At 41.6% G+C, this 18,572-nt stretch overlaps 1 long non-coding RNA gene across 1 annotated transcript in view; it reads right to left on the minus strand.

Moving 5' to 3' along the window:
- LOC110339555 overlaps window positions 1–18,572 on the minus strand; it is a 34,761-nt gene that overhangs the window by 7,772 nt on the left and 8,417 nt on the right. The gene's annotated exons all lie outside the window — the stretch shown is intronic.

Raw genomic sequence — 18,572 nt, forward strand, 5'->3', positions numbered from 1 at the left:
GTCTTGTGTGTGTCATAAACCTCGGCAGTATTGTCTAGGAGAGAGTCTCAACCCTAGACTTGAAATAGAGGAATGAAAACGATTCAGTTTGGTGTGCTGTTTTAACTCTACAGAAACTTTCAAATGAGGGTGGCTGAACATATTCATCTCCCAATTAGCATGCTAACCAACTATACACATTGTATAAAAATGAAATGAGCAAGAACATCACTTTACACTAATGTGTAAGTAAATATAAAAATGTCCCATGCCTAAAATATATTTCCATGATTGAGATATGTCTTATCAATTCTCTTTTTTTATCAGTTGCCTCATGATCAATGATGTCCTCTTGAGCCATATTCTCAGTATCTTTAAAGAATAGTTTTAAAGTTTTCTAAATTAGATTCCATGGTATGATAAGTTAAACTTTACTCTAGTTAGAAGCACTCACTCATAATTTTTACAATTATTTGGAAGGTATATAAAATGTGTACTATTCGTTTTGGTAGAAGTGATCTTACATTGCTTTTGTTTAAATAAGATAAAATACAACTATGAGATTCACCCAAGAAAAACTACATAATTGGACCATTTTAAAACACTGATTCTACTGTTTTCTTATCTATCCAATTAGCATTGATGAAGGTTATCCCACAACCATTGTTCAAAAAAAATAATTGAAAGACCATATATTATATGACAGATGATGGAAATATTAAATTCTCATGAATCCTTATTGAAGTTTTCAGTGGTGAAAAGTGCTTGTAGTTTGAGATAAATTATAACGAAACACTGTTGTCTAAATTTTAAAAACTTGCTTCTCAAGCTAAACAATTTAACTCAAACTGGGAAACTTCCAGCTTGCTTCTTCCGACTGCTTGGCTCCTCTTTGACAGCTTTCTATCTATTGTGGCTAAGATAAAGACTTGCCCCACCTACGACATGGAGATTAGCAACCAGGTCAACTGTTCATGCAGGCAAGCACCACTGAAAATGTGAGAACTCCTATTTTAGCATCATGAAGGATTCAATGTGAAGACAACAGAACATGGCACCGCATTATAGGCTCCTCTGAGGAGAGGCATTTTCAAAAATGCCAGCTACAGTCCTTCAGCCACCAAGGCTCTTCTGACAGGGACTAGATTAAGCAAAGGAGGCTCAAACTCTTGGCCCACTTTCTCAGTTTGCAGCCGAAAAAGGAGCTTTACAATAAACATAGCACGTAACACTCACCTGAAGGGTCCAGGAGAGATTTTCTGTATTTTTATGGCATTCCCCACTTCATTGGTGTCAGTAAGCTACTGTAGGATGAGGGAGGAAAATAAGGCAGGCAGAGAGGAAGATGGGGAAGTGAATTCAAAGTAACAATATCACATTACCATTCATTCCACATTTCAAAGGTGAAAGGCAGCCAGAACTTCTTGTAGAGACTATTGGGAGAAAATAATGAAGAACTGATGTCTTATTGATGTTTTGTTTTTGATTTTTGTGCAAAGAACAAACAAGAATCTGTTTGCCTCTATGGACGCCGATGAAATCAGATCATCTGTGATTAGTTATTTACCTACACTACTCATGTGACTCTTCACAAGGAAACTTTAAGTTGCTGTGATCAAAATCCCCATTCCATAATGGAGCCTTTAAATTACAGAGGGCTTTCACAAATGGGGAAAATAGCCAATATTATAGATTCTGAAAAACAGCTCTGTCGAGCTAATGAAGAGAGAAGGAGTACCTCCTGGCTGATGCGGAACTGACAAGCCTTGCTTCAGAGATAAAAGATCAAAATGGAACTGAACTGGGGGTGGGTGTAGGGAATGGACTCCTCTAATGAATTATTTGTATGCAGCCTTAATTTTACACCGCCTAAAATTAGTTTTAAAAGGCAGCAGAACATATGAACTGTTCCCTCTCACAATGATTCGGGTTCTGTTAATGTATATTACTGGCAAGGGTGCACGTATGCAGGACCACTTGCTGAAGTCCATTCTCTCCCACACACTGTGTGGGACCCAGAACTGCAACTCAAGCCCTTGGGCTAGACCATAAACGCCTTTTCCTGACAAACAATATTGTTGGCTATGAACTCAATGGTTTCGCCAAAGCCTTAAAACATTCTACAGCTAAAGCAAAATGCACTGCAGGAGTTCACAGAGTCACGCATTGTGTCACAACGCTGCACTTGCCTCATTGTCATCATGGGTCAGGAGCTCACTCTGACAGACAGGGAGGTCTGGGAAAAGTAGACGCAACCATTTGAATTGAAGACAGTTCGCTATAGACAAGGTGGGATCTTGTGCAATTATAAGTAGATTGATTCCAGAGCACATGTGCAATATTAATTTAAAAACAGTAGAAAATACACTAGTGTAAACGCAGAAACCAGGAGCAGAAATGTAGTACTCTCCTCAGGCAGTGCTCTACCTTGTCCCCTTTTCAGGAACAGTACAGCAGCCATGAAACAGTGAGGATACAGAAGACAGTCAAGACAGCCTTTGCAGGACCAACCTCCAGAGCCACCTGCACCCAGATTCGTGGCCACTGGCACTGGGTCGTGAGCTCTGTGGCTTTCTCTGTTGTCCCCATTTTCCTCCTCTGTACAACAGAAATGATGACCAGGCAGGGCTTTCATCAGAATCACGGAGAACATACCATGTTCACTGACTCCAAGTCTGGAATCGCTTCCCTATCTTAAGAAGTAGGATGTGGGGGGTCAACGAAATACCCTGTCTAGGATTCCTGACAGGCAGAAGCTGTCACACAATGTGACTGGCTTCATTACTTTTGTACTGTTCCCTTTCCTCCTCATCTGGTGACGTCACGTACTTTCCACATATCCCACACAATGGAGATCTTCAAATGTGTGAACACCAAGTTCCAGTCTTTATCTGAATTACAGCATGTAGAATAGTCTTCCTTAGCTAAGTATCACGGGGATGGGCAATTCCTCTGCCAACTACCCTTCTAGAAGGGGGAGGGGCAATAAGCATTCTCTGTAGGGATGTGTGATCATTTCATACAAGCTACAGGTTGAGCTTATCTAGCAGGGTTGAAACAATGCTGGAAAAATATTCTCGTTGAAAACTAACAGACTGGGATTTGCAAGTATTCAATCCATTCGTTGGTTTCTAAATTTCCTTGTATGTTTTCTTTCTGAACGTGTTCTCAGTTTCTCAGTTCTACAATGGAAACACTGAGAAACTTAACACAAATAGAAGCCAGTTCTTTTGTCAGAAGTATATATGTTCCTCTATATGACACATTTATATAACATCTATAGTGTGTTATGTGATCAATCAAATGCTCATATGTGCATGTACATGGTTCATTGAGCACTGTACACTAACCAGACACTCTTCCAGGTTCTAGATTCACAAACGGAGTATTTCAAGTTCTTGGCTTTGTGTCTCTCCTGTGCCTTACTCTGTCACCATTTTCTCACCTGCACACTCAAGAGAAGTAAGTTCTTTTCTCAGAACTGTTCTGAGAGTTAAATAACCTAGTGTTAGAAAGCGCTTCTCACAGTGGCCAGTGGGGAGTATGGATTGAATTATGGTGCTTGTTCTCACAGGGCATTGCATAGTGTTAATGACACAAGGTCTGGATTGATTAATGAGCTAATATTCCAGGTCTGCCACCTGAGAACAGAGAGACCACCTGTACAATACAGAAATAATACCGACTTCATTTCAACCATGAGGATCTAGTGCTATGATATTACTTTAGCACACAGAGTCCAGTACACTTTAAATCCTATAAAAGCAGTTGCCAATTCAACTTAGCAAACTTGTACTTCCATCCATATCAAGTACTACCAGGGGTGTCCAGCTTTTGACAACCCAACCTGGCACCACCATCTACAAATGTATTGTACCAACAATATTCACAGCCATCCCAAGCCCCATAGGTTAAATATGCCGATGCCTAGGATCAAGAAATATCAGACTCTGGTATTGGAAATGACAGGGAGAATTTTTCAAAGAGGCAGGAGGACAACTGGGAATCAAGATTTTTTTTTTCTGTAACATGATGAAAAGTGTTGGCCCAAACACATGGAGAAATTCAGGGGTGGGCTGTTCTCCAGCAAAGATGGCCAAACGTTACTGATGAAAATGTTTGCCTATGCACGGCTTAGGCTAAAATTGGAATTTCAGTGGCAACCTACAGAAACTTACACAAGATCTGTCAGGAGGCCATACTTCATCAGGTACAGTTTTCCAGGGTGTTTTTTGAGAACCACGGCTTTTAAATCCTATGCAGCTGAGTGTTTTCTGAGGGAAGTCTTGGGTATGTGATGAGGGAATAAAGACTCGCCATAGAACAGAAGAAGCAAATGAAACATTGCTCACAGCTTATCACACACTTCTCCTGAATGTCACACTCCTCTTTTGTGAACCATAGAAACCTCTGCGACCACGGACCTCTGAAATTCTCTGGGTCTGTGACTTAGAAATACCAGAGTAATTAGGTGGGGACAACGACAGAGCCCATGTGCTCCCCCGCCCTTTTTCTCCCTACTAACAAGAATCAACTTAATAGGGGAAAATGAGCAAATTTTTGAATTATCACCTAGAAAAAAAAACTCTAGGGTTAAAAGCTGTATTTGTAAATGGGTATTTTTTAAGTTCTTTTCTAACTGCTATTGTCTGTGAGTATGATGTCTGATTCACCAAGGTTTAATTTGCTTTGGGGGTCTTAGAAAAATAAACTGCACAGCAGTACCATTAGATTCCTCAAATTCCATTTGATGTAACACTCATTATCAAAAGGTTAATGCCAGAAACAAAGCAAGCTCCACGTGCCATCACGGTGTGTTTGAGTGATGGGAGGAGAGCTGGCAGTCTAGCTGGAGACAACTTTGGTGGAAAAACTCTGGAAAAAGGAAACAGCCCCAAATTACAGAGGCTGTTCGTGAACCTCCTTTGGTATCTTTTTACTTTGCCATCACACAGTGTGTTTTTATTCACTTACAAGAGAACAGGAAAATTTTCTAAAAATCTGTTCATGGTATGTCTTTCCATATATTAAAAGCTTTTGTTCACCTCTGCTTGCAAATGAGCCACTTTAAAATCACGTAGCACACATTTCTGCACATGTATTTGAGACAATTATGAAAAACAAGTCCCTTGGTATGCCATTACAATGCATCTTCCTATTGTGTAAGATAAACAGGAATGTCAGAAGGGTACAGAGTTTGGTCTGAAATGATAAGTGCACAGTGAACCCTCTTCCCCCACCTAATCTCTTCCATTATTTCATTAATATTTGTTTAGATACTGCTGGCAGCGCATGCCCTGTGCAACGTCTGCTTGTTGAATGGGGTCTTCATTGCATCACAATGATCCAGTGATCGCTGCAACAAAGAAAATTATGAGAAGATAGCTTCTAAAGCTCTCATTTCTTATCTGGCTGTTATTTTCTAACAGTGAATATGCGTTCAGAAAATAGAAATGAAAGAGACATTAGGAGCGAGTCCCACCATCATCTCCCAGGTGTGTGCGTCACAGACTATGAGAAGGGGACATCACTTTCATACGGGATAGTGAAACAACTGCTTACGTGATCAATAAAAGAACATTACCTTAAATCATAGCATGAATTCCCAACATCATACATAAAAATCAATAAAACACACAAAGAACAGGGCTGAAAATTTCCGCTAAAACATTGCCTGCTGCTTTGGAAAATAATATTTAGTAGGTTGGGTTTTTGTTGTTGTTGTTTTACTAATTATGATCTCAGTGGCAGTTTATTCTGCAGTAAATCTGTTGGTGTGAGATTAAACCTGTTATTGAGCAGAGTTTTGAATCTACTGCGAGGCACTCATCACTGCTGGAGAGTGAACATTGCTGTTATCTCATTTAAAAGTTGGCCAGCAAAGCAGCCCATTTGTTTAAAATGCAATTAAGCTGGTGTCTTGAAGAGAAATTAGCAAGGAGTAGTTCATTTTGGAGGCATAAGAGGTCTGTTCATAGACACATTAATCCTGCGTTTTGGGACGTTGGTGCAATTTGGGACTGTCTTTTGAAAGGCTGTTCTGGAACACACAAGCACAAGAGGGGAAGTCTGGGTGAGGATAGGGGGACGGGTCTGTTCTTGATCAAGATGAACCCTGTCCAGCTGCCTGCGTCCCAGCCCTTCAGCACAGCCTCGAGTTTTCTGAGAACCAACGGAAAAGATTAAGAAGTACATTGAAGGAATGCAGCAGTGGAGCTGAATCAAAAGGTCAGCCATTTTTCATGGAGCTGTACCCACCGTATAACCTGCTTTTGGAAGAAAATGTATAGTAATTTCACTGCTGGATAATTGTTTAAAAAAAACACTTAGTATTGAAAGAGTTTTAATTTCACGATGCAATGATTACTATGAAAACAATGGGTGAATATTTGTCATGGAATTTCCCAAAGCATCAGTTACATGAGGCATGAAAGGTGTTTTTTTTTTTTCCTTTCTAATGAACGGGTGTATTTCTGGATCCATTTAGGAATGCTACTTCTAATTACTTACACACACACACACACACACACACACACACACACACTCATGGATATGTAACATTCTACAAAAACAAAGATTGCATTTTGCAAAGAGCAAAAAGAAGCTTCACAATGTGAAATATATCCTCAGGTAGGGATGGCAATAAACTACACTGTAAGATTGCAAAGGGAAGTAGAGGTTGCAGAAAATGACCTCTGTGCTGCCAGCAAGAAACAATGGAAATTATGGTAATGGTTGCACAGAAACAACAGATTTCCTTTTGATGTCCTTAGAACCATGTGCATATCCTCGCTTCTGACTTTTCCTGAAGCCACTGTCCTTATGGAAATTGGTGTGCTGCAGAAATTAAACATGTCCTATTTCTCCTTTCTCCGTATGTCTGTCCTCCCGAAGGCAGTGGAATGAAGAGCTCATTGGACAGCTTCCATTCTCTAAATGCAGAGGAAACCTAGCTGTAACACGACAGCACTGCACAGCTCCGAGTTGACACAGAGATGCATGGCTTTCAGATTAACTCTTAAGAGCCTGAATTATTATTTTATATCATTTTTGCTTCAAACCTATGGGAAAACACCCTTTCATAGCTTGTCCCGTTTCCAATGTAACTAATTCAGATTCACTCTTGCTACTGAAAGAGGTTTGTCACCATCCACTTAAGTTTCTCATTTAAATTGGAAAGCAGACACTCACACACACACACACACACACACACACACACACACACACACACACACACACACCAGGAAGCAGAAACAGCTTACATTTCCAAGGGACTGGGTAAAAGTGCTCTGGGCAAATTTAATAGCATTCTACTCAAGAGGCCAACTTTGTAACCCTTTCAACAATATTTCATTCAAATTATCAACTAACAAGTATGTAGCTCCTTGAAGCCAGAAATACACTATATCCGTCATTGTCAACTTCACTCTAGCCAGGACTCCAAGATCATGTTCAACACAATGAATGACGTTTTTGAACTACGTAGAGAGTAGGGTCCTCTTCACTCTCCAACCACTTCCAGTTTTAAGTAATGACCATTTGTAATTGTCACTAGCCACTTTAGAATTCTGCTCCCCTACATGTCCTTATGTTCTTTCTACACAGCTTTGGAAAGCTACTGTTTCTGGGCTGTGACCTGATACCTCCCTGTTCTTTTCTTCAATAGTATGAGAAGCAAAGAGGCTTGTTGTCCCTTCCCCCTTAGATTCGGTCTCAATATAATAGAAACCTCAAGGGAGGCTTTATTTTTCTCCTTAATTCAAACTTTTATTATTAATCTTCTACAGTATTGGAAGTATAGGTTTAAAACATACATTATGTCTTTGACTGGGAGTTTGGTTTTTTCCTTTATTTTTATCTGAAACGACAATAGAATGAGGGCTGGAGAGCTGACTTCGTGGTTAAGAACATTTGTTCTTCCAGAGTACCTTGGTTCAAGTCTCAGTAACCACATGGTGACCCACAATTATCTGTAATTCTGTTCCAGGGAATTCAATGGCCTCCTCCAGCCTTAGTAGGCACTATTTTACCAGACATTATGTACTAGTAAAACACATACATGTACAATAAAAATAAATAAATATTTGCAAAATTCATAGATAGTTGCTAATCTCTCTCAATTTTGTTTTCTTTCCCACAGGCTACACTTTCCCTTCCCCTTCTACTCCTCATGATCTCCTTCCCTTTGTCTACCCTCTCTATAGCTCGTCCTCTCCTTCTCCTGTCCCTCCCTTATCCTTCTCTCTGTCTCTCTTTTGGTACATTGCTATTAAGTCGGTAACCATATTCTTGGCTAGTCATGATCTTTACATCCTCAAAGTATTAATACAGACATATCGTAATACTTAAGTAGTTTCAAATTTTTTAGTGCTTAATTCAGTTTGTTTTCAGAAGTTCAAAGTTTTCAATTACTACATGGTTCAAACTGCATGTCTTCCCACTTAAATTTAGTTAACATAAAGATGTCAAAATATTCACAAACATTATCTTCCCTTTCCTCATGGTTAGAATTTCTGTGTTTAACTTTTATTTCACTTTGGAGCTTATTTTCACGGATGTCTTGACATCACTCTGAACAAGCAAACAATAGCTCCAACTCCGTGTTAGATGGTCCCCTTCATTCCTCTCAGGTGCGCTATGCCAACTTTCCTGTCCAGTTTGTTCCTGGAGACATCCAGGAGCCAGTGATTTGGATGGCATAGAGATTTGTGACATTTGGAAGACAAGGGGACATATGCTGTAAACATTTGTTTCTGTGGGGTTTGCTATAGGATATTGAACTGCCCCAAATACTTAATATATATGATGAAATGGAAATGGGCTATGCCATGCAATAAAGTATCATTAAGGATGAAGCAGAGGGAACAGCCAGAAAATGTGATGTCCAAACATTTGTTAAGTGATGTGTTTTCAGTCTGTGTTTTAGAATGATTGCTTTCAGAAGTACAGTTAACAGATATTCCACAAAAAAGCCGGGCGGTGGTGTGTGGGAACACCAGACCTTGAGCAGAGACCCACTTCCCCTTCTGCCTGGGAGTAGGCAGCTGTAAGACAATGTTTAGTAAAAACATGTTTACTAAAAACAATACAATAAGTTCCTGGCCACTTCCCCTTCTGCCTGGGAGTAGGCAGCTGTAAGACAATGTTTAGTAAAAACATGTTTACTAAAAATGATACAATAAGTTCCTGGGAAAGGCCTTCCCACGGAAACTGCCCTGACCTCGACCTTGTCCAGAGACTAACCGCACCTTCAAAAACCCACACACATCCACCTCTGGGTCAGAGCAGAACCAGCCAGGGTAGAGGAGAGAGCAGAAGCTTCTCTGGTGGGAGCCTTTCTTAGGAAGTTTTTCTTAAACCTTTTTGGAGCCTGTTTAAAGTTTTCTTTATATCATTAAACGAGTCTCTGTGTTGTCAATACCCGACACCCTCCACACGTTCTCGGACACAGGCCGCGCAGCAGACATGACAATTGGAGGTCCCACCGAGATCGTGAAAGCGAGGTAAGTGGACGGGGTTAAGAAACTATGGGAAATAGTTCCGGGAAGCTAGAATCATTACAGTATCAACTAAAAAAGTTACTTAAAGAACATGGGACTGCAGTCAAGTCTAAAACTCTAGAAGGCTTTCTAAAATCGATCGAACGAGCCAGTCCATGGTTCATTACTGGAGGAAGCTTAAATATTCCAGATTGGGAGGAGGTTCGCCGTGATCTTCATAGACTTTTACGAAAAGAGGGATCTGAGTCCTTGTCCCCTACGACATTCTCCTTATGGAGATTAGTGAGGGGAGCACTTTTGACAGATAAGGTTCGTCACCGCCAGGTAGTTCAGGACACAAAAGAGGCTTTTTTAGAGTTACAAGAGACTGAGACTCAAGCCTCCTTGAGTTCAGGGGCAGAGAGTGATGATGAAGAGACCATGACTGAAACTAGAGGCTCCATTGTTAGTGAGGATGAGGAGGAGTCTCTTAGTAACAACAAAAAAACGGGTAGACATCTCCGGGCGCAACCCAAAAAGAAGGACTCCGGTCAGAATCGGTTATATCCTTCTCTATCAGACCCAGAAAATGGAAGTAGCTCAGACTCAGACTCGTCACAGTCTGAAAAGGAACGGTTACTTGCTGAGATCGCGGCCCTTAAAAAAGAACTAAAAAAGATTCTAATTAAGGAAAGACAGGACAGGGAGAGAAACCCTTCCCCATACTCTGAAAAAAGGGACTCCTCCTATGAGATAACCCAGTCCTTCTCAGACCTGGAGGGAAGACCCAGAGGAGGGGTCCAATGCTGCCCGGTGGTGGCCCCAGTAATGGAAGTTCCAGATCCGAACAATTCTGGACAGGTCATTCGACATCATAACCCTTTAAATTTTAAGGATATAAAACAACTTAAAGAGGCAACTTTAAATTATGGAGCACAGGCTCCCTTTATACTTTCCTTAATGGAATCTTTTGCGTCTCTTAATTTGACACCTGGCAATTGGCAGCAGCTTTGCAGAGCAGCTCTGTTGGGGGGAGATTATTTGATTTGGAGAGGTGAGTTTCAGGAAAGATGCAGCCAGACAGCCCAAAGGAATGCACAGGCCGGAAAGCCCCAGAGAAATGTGGAGATGCTTACCGGGAGTGGTCAATACGCCACCATTCAGCAACAAATGCAATATGACATCACAGTCTATGCCCAAGTGGCAGCAGCGGCCCAAGGGGCTTGGAAAGCATTGCCTTCCAAGGAAGGAGGGGATCATCTGTCCAAAATCCTTCAAGGACCTTCTGAACCTTTTCAAGACTTCGTAGACCGTCTCAGTCAGGTAGCAGAAAGAATATTTGGGGGCATTGGGCCTGCGATGCCAGTCATAAACCAGATGGCATTTAAAAATGCAAATAAATATTGTAAGGAAGCCCTTCGCACCTATCACAATAAAAGTCAAAATGACTATATCCGGATCTGTAGGGACATTGATGGAAACTTCATCCAGGGCCAAGTGTTAGCTGCTGCTATTCGGCCCCAAGTGGGGAAAGAAAGACCTACTCTGGGAGGGAGAAAAACATGTTTTAGCTGCGGTAGGGAGGGACACTTCCATAGAGAGTGCCCTCAAAATACTACTACAGGTCTCAAGAGACCTGGTTTATGCCCCCGTTGTCAAAGGGGATATCATTGGGCCAATAACTGCTACTCCAAAACTGACAGGGAGGGAAGTTTCCTTTCTGCTAATAATAATCAGGGAAACGGGAGGAGGGCCCCGCCCCAGGGCCCCAAAACCAATGTGAACGGGGCAATGACCCCTGCTCTGGGCAGTGGCAGGACTCATTTTCTCCCCCAGAGCAACCCCTTCATATCTCAGACCTCCTTAGAGCCACCTCAGGGAGTGCAGGATTGGACCTCGCTCCCTCTGCCCGGGCAATCCTAACACCGGAAATGGGGATCCAGGCCCTCCATACTGGGGTGCATGGGCCATTGCCCCCAGGCACGGTCGGACTACTTTTGGGACGGTCCAGTACTATTCTTCGAGGCATCCAGGTACACCCCGGTGTTATAGACCAGGATAATGAGGGGGAGATTAAAATAATGACATCAGTGGGCAGTGGGGTTGTTGCCATCCCTACAGGAGAATGGATTGCTCCTTCTCCCTACAGCTCCTTGTGAGGCTAGAAAAATTAAAGAGAAAAGGGGCAACCAAGGTTTTGAAAGTGCCGGCCCGGCAGCATTTTGGGTAGCCACTATGGAGAACCGCCCCCAGCTTACATTAAAGATAGAAGGCAAGTCCTTTAGGGGCGTCTTAGATTCTGGGGCAGATTTCTCTGTCCTCTCAGATAAATTCTGGCCCCCCGCCTGGCCGAAAGAGGAAGAAACAGTGACCCTCCAGGGAATAGGACAGGCTGTGCCCCAAAAAAGCCTCAGAATCTTAAAGTGGCAAGACTCTGAAGGCCACACAGGGCTTTTCCAGCCATATGTTTTGCCTGGCCTCCCTATTAACCTCTGGGGATGGGACCTCATGCAAGAAATGGGAGTGGTCCTCACCACTCAGGCACCCAAGTACAAAAGCAGGGGCCCCCAGATGATGCAAGGGAGGGGCTGGAGCCCGGGGAGGGAACTAGGTAAACTAGAACAGGGAGAGGTTTGCCCTGTGGCATCCCTCCCTTTGGAGACCAGGGCCCCAGGGGATAGGAAGGGTTTTGGTCATTTTTGAGGGAAATTGAGAGATCTAAAAGGCTGGCCAGTAAGGCTATGCGGATGTGTTAAAAAGGGGTACCAAGCTAGGGGTACCAGATTAAATCTCCAGGCCTTCGCCTGACACCAAGGTCAGGAAAGAAAGGGAAACCTGGGAGATCACCCTCAGTTGGAGGATGGATTAAAAGTGAGTAAATTAAAAATTGGTAACAGTTAATAAAGGAGGTACTGGTATTAAGTAAAAAAAAAAAAGACAAAGGTATATGAAATAAAAAATTTTGTTTACATTTAAGTTCTATTTTGTGAGTCATCTCTAAAAACTTTTGGCCAAAAGCCTGGCCTCTCTACCTTACATCTACAGAGTTACAAGGAGTAGGTACGGCTATACCCCATGACTGTAGCTCAAATGGAGAAATGATAAAAACATATAGGACTTTTTAACCTTTTTAGGTCAAGGATTGGCTGGAGTTGTTCTTTTACATAGATTTCAATTAAGAAAGCTTCATTACAACAGACTAATCATGACCTAGGAAAAAAGGATAACTAAAAGATATATATATGTTCTAAATGTATGGTGTGGCCACACCGGTATGTATAAAATGTAATTGCGAATGTGTAAGTGTAAACTGCTTATATGATTAAAAGGATACTTAAATCCCTTCAAAAAATAGTTCAAAAGCTACCTAGATTACTTTATATATAGCCAAAAGAAACATCCAGCCAGTCTGTTAATGTTTTAACAAAAAAATTTAAGATACAAATGAGGCCTTGTCAGCTAGTGAGAGCTCTACAGGTTAGATTGAAAAAGACTACTCACAGACTTCCAATAATTTTCAAAAGTTATTTGGACACAATATAGTTTACAATCTTTGAGTGATTTTCAAAAGTTTTTGGAAAATATTTAATGGATATGTCCTTTTTAATGGGCATCTACAAATAATCTAAGTAGTAATCCCAATTTACCTAGATAGTCAACCAAGGAGGGTAGACAAATCCTTCTACTGTTATGGTCCAGCTTCAACAGTTCAAAAAAAAAACTCTTTTTTTAAATAAAAAAGGGGGAATAATGTCCCCAGTCCCCACATGACTCATCAAATAATACACTCCTCATTTAAAAATTTTATAATGTGAATGCCAGTGAGCTTCAGACAGATTCTGGCATGATGGAACTTGAGCAACCATTGCTCAGGTCAAATGGAGACATCCATACACTAGACAGTGGAGAAGACCCTAATTTGGGGTCGAGGGCATGTTTGTGTTTTCTTGCAGAAAAAGAATAAAGCTTCGACAACTGTCAGACCATTTAGTGAAATACATGGAACAGAAAAAAACTAGACCTGAGACCATGGGAGCCTACCTAAGCCAGTTTGAGTGAGATCTCCTAAATCAGTGTTCCTGATTCTTGATGTCATCGAATCTAGAGCCCAAGAAAGAAAGAAAACAGTCGGTTCGAGATTTCCAGTTTCTCAACAGACCTGCTACATCAACCTTCCGGACCCATGAGTTTTCATCGTGAAGCCAACAGAGAAAAAAGGACCCATTTAAAGCATTTGGACATTGGTATGGACTATGATGAGTGACAAAAGCCTCTTTTCAGTATTTAAACAGGACATGGTCACTTAAAATATCAGACTTGATGGTTCCTATTTCTGGAATCACGACTAGGCCAGTGTATTTTTCTGGAGAAATACAACTTGTCCTAATACGACAAATATTGTTCATATTTTTCATAATGCTACATGTGTAACATCAATGATTGTACCTAATGTATCTGTACAAGTGCACTTTCTAAATGCTTTCCTAAACAGATCTTAAAACGATTAGAAACTTTATCAAATTGTAAATGTAAATCACATGCGGGTTACCCTTATAACAGATGAAGGCTGGTAGAATGTTATGGCCCAGATCTGGTGATGGGTATGATGATGGAGAGGCGCTATGTCAATGGGGGTCATGGAAATGGTGGCAGTGGCGGTACGCATTCTGGCTTTATGCCGAGCTCAAACGTGCCTTGTTCCAGAGACAAGAGATCCGTAACCAAGTATTGCTTAGCTTAGCCCATGGCAATCCCGATAGCCATGAAGGTTGGTTACAGATGATTTAAGGTTGGGGTATCTCCGATGATGGGCAACCTGTGGGGAAGACCCCTCCCACCTAAAACAGGGGTTCAAGGTCCCCCAAAGACTGGAAAGGGAGGGTGACCCTACTTAACCTAAGCCAGGAGTGCCTCATTTAAAAATAAAAAGGGGTAAATTGTGGGAACACCAGACCTTGAGCAGAGACCCACTTCCCCTTCTGCCTGGGAGTAGGCAGCTATAAGACAATGTTTAGTAAAAACATGTTTACTAAAAACAATACAATAAGTTCCTGGCCACTTCCCCTTCTGCCTGGGAGTAGGCAGCTGTAAGACAATGTTTAGTAAAAACATGTTTACTAAAAATGATACAATAAGTTCCTGGGAAAGGCCTTCCCACGGAAACTGCCCTGACCTCGACCTTGTCCAGAGACTAACCGCACCTTCAAAAACCCACACACATCCACCTCTGGGTCAGAGCAGAACCAGCCAGGGTAGAGGAGAGAGCAGAAGCTTCTCTGGTGGGAGCCTTTCTTAGGAAGTTTTTCTTAAACCTTTTTGGAGCCTGTTTAAAGTTTTCTTTATATCATTAAACGAGTCTCTGTGTTGTCAATACCCGACACCCTCCACACGTTCTCGGACACAGGCCGCGCAACAGACATGACAGTGGTGGCGCACAACCTTTATAATTCCAGTACTCGGGAGGCAGAAGCAGGCAGATTTCTGTGAGTTCGAGGCCAGTCTGGTCTACAAAGTGAGTTCCAGGACAGCCTCCAAAAAATACAGAGAAACCCTGTCTCAAAAAAAAATATCAAAATAGGGAGTGCTGATTATGATATATTTAACAAAGACCTGTACCTGAAAGTAAGAAAAAGGTAGAGGACTCCAGATGAAGAAAAATAAAGGTAGGATGAATATATTGAGAAAGACACACAAACAGAAAATGTGTGATATGCCTCTGCTCAATGGAGAAATGTGAACACCACCTGCCACAAATGAGTCAAAAAATAAGATGGATGGCAAGTGTGTTCTGAGATTGAGGAGGGTCCTGAGAATCCGCGAATCTCACCAGCTGAGGAACACAAATTATCGTAATCCTTTTTTGGAAGCTGAAAGAAGACATCTACTTACTGCACTGTCCAACACAGAATTTATCCTAGGAGCCAGAAATTAGACTCCATGGCAAATGCTCAATAGCTTTGCATCTTCTTCATCACCAAATGTCACATGCTAACACAACCAGAGATCTTCATATTAGCCTTATGTTAAAAGCAACCCAGATGCCTATCTGCGTCCCAATAATTACTCACCACAGTGTAGTGAAGAATTAGAATAGCACATCATGGATGGGTGTAGAGATACAGTCTCTTCTATGGCTGGCACCCCTACAATAAAAGAGGGCTTACGAAGAGAGAAGCATAGCAAATCTATCTACATGGCACGGAAGCCTTCCGATATTAAGTCCCAAGGACTAAAGGAGGCTTTCTATTTTTGTGTTTAGAGTCATCAACACATGTCACCACACAGCAATTGGTACCCAGGGTCTGACAGGAATGAGAGAGGGAGGAAAGAAGGGCAGCAAAGCCTAAGGGGACACTCAGATTCGCTAAAGCATGCTTCCTGTAGGAAAGGAGCAAGCCGTCTCTGGAAAGAGGATATCATGGCCTTCTATCAAATGAACTAGGTCAAGAAATTCTCTCATGGCCAACTAATACTTACAGAGATAGAGAATATGGAGCAACACTCCTACTTCTATGGTCCAACTTGGAGAAGAGGAAATTCTGGATTCTCTGAAACTCAGAGGAAGAAGATGAAAGGCCAAGGGCAGACTTCAGGGACTTTCAAATGCCCTTTAGCTTAGAACATACATGTTTCAAAGTCACATCCCATTGGGATGCTGAGGTTTACCAACCTTACATACAGACAACAAATTGTGCTTCTACATGGCAAATGTCAGGAGTTTGCATTTTTTAAACTTCTCATCATGCTGGTGATGATGTTCTGAAGATGCTATAAGACTCTTTGGACACCCACAATGGTAACAGACATCAAGAGCTGCCACAACCACATGGATGGCGCTCTTAGTTTGCTTTCTCTTGCTAAACTATGACCCAAAGCAACTTGGAGACCTAAGAGTTTATTTGGCTTATATATCACCATCAGAGTTGATTGCTAAAGAAAGTCCAGTGCAAGAGACTGCAGATGTAAACTTAAGCAGAGATCATGGGGGGGTGATGCATACCTCTTTCCTCCCCTTGGCTTTCAATTTTCTTTCACATATACTTCCGGAACACCTGCCCAAGAATAGCACCAACAATAGTGAACTATCCTCTTCCACATGAATCATTAATCAAGAAACTGCCCCACAGATGATCCTACAGGCAAACCTGATGGGGGCACTGTCTGATTTGAGACACCTTCTTCTTGGATGACCAAAGCATGTGTCAAGATGACAAAAAAAATGATGAACACAATGATTCCTAGAAATTCTGGGCTGAACAGAAGCTACACACTAACATAAAGGGGAAAACTAGGAAAAAAGAAATTGTTGGTATTACAATTCACAGTACTGGTTTTACTTGGGAAATGTTCATCACAAGCAATGATCCTCAATTTTTCTTATACATATATAATATATATTTTATGTACATGTTACAGATACATATGGATGACATGAGTACAAGACCTAAACAACTAAAGCGAGAAAAAAAATGTAACATAGGGGGTGGGCATCAACTCTCGATGTTGGCTGAGGACATATTGACGGTTTATAGCTGCAAGAAGAGAGAGAATCAGTGATCTTTAAGAGTGCTTTGCCTTGTATGCTGACCAGTAAATAGCACAGAGTTTATAGGAAGTACAAATTGGCTTCACATGTTTAAGAAAGAAAAAAAGGACAAAGTTGGTTGGAAGAGAAGAAAAGAAGATATTGAAGATGTGAGGGAGGGGTGAGCATAGTTAACATATTTTACAACTGAAAAGGTGATTAAACATTAAATTAAAGGTAAGTGCTGACCAAGAAACTGAGGCAGGTGGCTATCTGACTTTGACTACAGAGATCTGGACTGTGGAGTGAGGTCCAGGATAGCCAGGGCTACACAGAGAAAGCCTGTCTCAAAATATCTCCCATTCCCAAAAAGGAAACTTAAATTGAAACAGGAGAAGTCTAAGTATTAATCACAAGACTAGTGAGAGGGTTCAACAGATGAAGTACTATACCATGGCCATGGCTTCAGTAAAGCGATGCCACAACGTATCCCGACTCCACAAGTGGATTTTAACATTCCAACTCTACCTATATCTAACACACACAGACAGATGGACGGACAGACAGACAGACAGACAGAGATTAAAATAAATAAATACTACATCCAACACCTCCCAGGTTAAATCAAATGACTATAACATTGAAGAATGACACATCCGTATACATGTTCCCACAACCAAAAGTCAGAATTTAATCTTCAACCTAGGAATTCAACCATCTGAATAAAGGGAAGCATACAATTAATAATGATTGTGGCTGGGCGGTGGTGGCGCATGCCTTTAGTCCCAGCACTCGGGAGGCAGAGGCAGGCGGATCTCTGTGAGTTCGAGGCCAGGCTGGACTGACAGCCTCCAAAACAATACAGAGAAACCCTGTCTCGTAAAAACAAAAAAAAATTAATAATGATTGTGCCTATCATTTTTTATGCTGAGTCTCAGAAATCCACTCTCACGACTCACCCAAACTAGACATGAGTATGAGGTGTAGGGTTGGTCTCTTCTCCTGCTGCGCTTTTATACAAATACCTGAGGGAAACCATTTAAGGTAGAGAAGGATGATGTCAGTGTTCAGAGGTGTCAGCCCCTTGCTGTGAACCTGTGGTAAAGAACTTGCTGCCAGATGCAGACAGTGAAGGGAGATGCTCACCTTCTGATCGCCAGGAAGCAAACACATCAGGAGTCGAGAGACAAAGGCATGATTTCAAAACAACTCATTCATCCGTGAGCTCACTATGGGTTTATCCAACGTTACCATGGCTACCCTCATGATGTAATTACCTATTTTTATTTAATTTTTAAGGAAGAAAATTAGATCTTCAACATCCATTAATTTGTTGTGGATTTCACATCATGCGTCCTGATCCCATTTATCTCCCTATCGTGAGTCATTGGTCAACTCGGAGGTCTTTGACTTCTGCTAAACCACCAAGAGTTCCTCTTAAATATCCTGCTGTTGTCCTGTATCCCAGGGATCCTGCAGTTTTTGATTTGTCGGTCTGTCACATTTCAACACTTCACAGATGGGGTGGATGGTGGGACAGACCAACTCATACCCATGTTTCTGGGCCTGGGTAGTAACTGGGGTGGTCA

The sequence above is a fragment of the Mesocricetus auratus genome, unplaced genomic scaffold (genome assembly GCF_017639785.1).
Source record: "Mesocricetus auratus isolate SY011 unplaced genomic scaffold, BCM_Maur_2.0 Super-Scaffold_100009, whole genome shotgun sequence".
In the NCBI taxonomy this organism is placed as follows: domain Eukaryota; kingdom Metazoa; phylum Chordata; class Mammalia; order Rodentia; family Cricetidae; genus Mesocricetus; species Mesocricetus auratus.